We start from the raw sequence: 2679 nt of genomic DNA on the forward strand, positions 1-2679 counted from the left end.
AAAATTTGAGTATCGATCGGAAAAACCAAAATTTGGGTACTGCACAGATAACACAAAATGTATGTAGTGAGAGGATACCCAAAATTTAGGTAGCAAGCGGAGAACCCAAAGTTTAGGTAAGACGCAGATAACTTAAATTTTAGGTACTGAACGGATAGCCCGTAATACGGGGCCCTATTCTCACAGTCACGTCACTTTGTGACCAGAAGGAAATTTCCTTCTAGTCACTAGGTTACGTGACTGTGAGAATAGGGCCCACGTAGACCGCTCCTAGGTATAGCGTGGACAAGACGAATCAAAACTAGCGAAACTGAAGTATTTCTATTGTGGATACGGTAAATTTCTGCTCGTTTGGACACATCTTCATTTTAGTCGCAGTGCTCTAATTATATGAGTTCCTTGCTGAAAATTTAACAATTGAAATTGTTAAATTTACACCACGAATACCGAAATATGGTCCTGTTACTGGAAGTTCAAAAATTGTGCTATGAATTCGACATCTTTAATAAAATTACTCATATCTTGGATTTTTAAAAGTCGAACGGATGAATATTCAGTAAACATTTGCCGATCTTGGAGAACAATAAATTGGTGTGTAGCACTTAATAATATATGCTTGTTTGGTTCAACCTTAGAGAATCTCACAACAGATTTTTCATAAAAGGTAATTCCGTACCGAAATTCAGTGTACTGAATAATATTCAAATACCTCATTTTTATAGTTGTTCTTGTACAATATACTTGTAAAAATACCAACTTTTACATTTCTATAATATTCACATGATTTTTTAAGGACTGGATTGGCAACAATCCCTCTTAAAGGTGGCTTTCAGAAGGCTGCTTCCTGTCAGTTAGCTGGCGAAACATTCTGGTGTATAGTTGCCACGCGCCTGCTAGAAATACGGTGCAATCGATACAACCGAGGGAATGAGATAACTAGCCATCTATAACACTTCTGGTAGCCAGAGTGGACACAATCGACAAAAAACCGGTTCTTCAATTTTGCAGATTTTGTATTTGCTTTGATTGTAAGATTTAGCTTTATTGTAAAATAAAAAAAAACCCGCATTCAGTGGAAACTCTCATTTGCCTGGCTTATGTTCTTGTATTGTTTTTGTTATGAGCGGTGTTTCTGAAATGCTAGCACCTCCCGTCGAGGTTGGTCATCACTTCTAGTAGCCATGATCGTTTCCAAATACTTCGCTCAATACGGAGTATTTTCCGGTGGATTTGATAACCAGTGCTGATATGCCGTTGAAGGCAGCTTCTGTATCGACCGGAAAGAAATCGTGTGATGAGTGGCACGCCTATTTTATTTAAACTTATATGGATGGAGTAGGAACGTCGGCTGTATGTGATGTTGCGAAAATGGGTGATACTTCTGTTCCAGAGATTTTTCTTTCTTTTTGTTAGAAGTCGTTGATGGCATATTAATGGCCAAGACGACAGAAAACAAATCGTCTGTTCGTAATGTTATAGCACGTATTTTGGCAATAATCGTTTACGCCATCGGCGCAGTAAGAAGCCGTTCTACGTTAGTTCAATGCGTTAGAGTCCCAGTATTGGACTTTTTTTTAAAGAATGCCAAACATTCAGGTCAGAAACGTCTCTGCCAGCTGCCTTTTGTTGCTGCTCCCGATTTTTTCATTCGCAGTTTGAACTCTGCGGCTTTGTTTTGGTTAATCGGTACATACTCTCAAATTTATTGTTTATCCGCTTTCCATGGCTGCTGGTTCCGAGCAGGATAGGATATTTCAACGTTCGATAGCGAGACGGTTTCCGATGTATCATTCGACTTACTAGAAATAGTTGTCTGCTTGATCGATGAACTGAAAAAGATCAAAGACTACGAATGATTTATGTTCCGAGTAGTGCTTCTTGTGGTAAATGAGGTACCTTGAAATTACAGAATATTTTATCCTTATCTGTCGTAATGGCTGTCCATAGGGGGAGTTGTAACCAATTCCGCTCGTGATCATAATTCTTATCCAACGTTTTCAGCATCAATAGCTATAGCATATAAGTTCAACTACCCTTCGTTATAGTCGAGCGCGTGTATTGGCCGATTCAGTTGTGCTTGGATGTTTATTGGTGAGGTGATTCAAGGCTGCAAATGAAACAGTTTTATAAACTTACAGTACATGATTTATATGAGATACTCACCAAAATATGATAAAACATCTGATCTGTGTGAGAGCCATGAGATAATTACCGCAGGTTGGTTAGCTGTATCCGGTAGAGCAGTTGATTGTGAGGCAGTAGAATGTGATGGCAGAAGAATACTTCCATCCGATTGTACAGAATTCTATAGTACCGCGCATAGAATGTGAAAACCTGGGGAAACAGTAGACGTACAAACGTGAAACCGTGCGAGACATATTACTTCTATAGATATTAAGGGGAGTTTTAAGCTGTAAACACACGAGGTGACACGAGGACACATGCCACAAAAAATATTCACTATTGGGATTTTCGATTGATGGTGCACCGCTGTACTGGAGTGCACTGGTTTTACACTTTCTAGCAGAAGTGCAGAAAACTGGGTATGTTCCATTGCCACTTCTGCTATAAAGTGCAAAACCAGTGCAATCCACTACATCGGTGCACTGCCATCGAAAACAGCATATGAATTACGTTCTACCTATGCTAATGCGGCAACAGCAACAGCGTCAAATCAGA

At 39.4% G+C, this 2679-nt stretch overlaps 1 long non-coding RNA gene across 1 annotated transcript; it reads right to left on the bottom strand.

Moving 5' to 3' along the window:
* Nucleotides 1–992: 992 nt before the first annotated feature.
* On the bottom strand, nucleotides 993–2330 carry LOC131683297 (uncharacterized). The gene is made up of 3 exons (XR_009304489.1): nucleotides 2164–2330; nucleotides 1897–2107; nucleotides 993–1829 (listed from the first exon to the last, which is right to left on the bottom strand). It is a non-coding gene; the product is annotated as an uncharacterized LOC131683297 (long non-coding RNA).
* Between the last annotated feature and the right edge of the window lie 349 nt (nucleotides 2331–2679).

Source organism: Topomyia yanbarensis, chromosome 2, assembly GCF_030247195.1.
Source record: "Topomyia yanbarensis strain Yona2022 chromosome 2, ASM3024719v1, whole genome shotgun sequence".
NCBI classification, from domain to species: domain Eukaryota; kingdom Metazoa; phylum Arthropoda; class Insecta; order Diptera; family Culicidae; genus Topomyia; species Topomyia yanbarensis.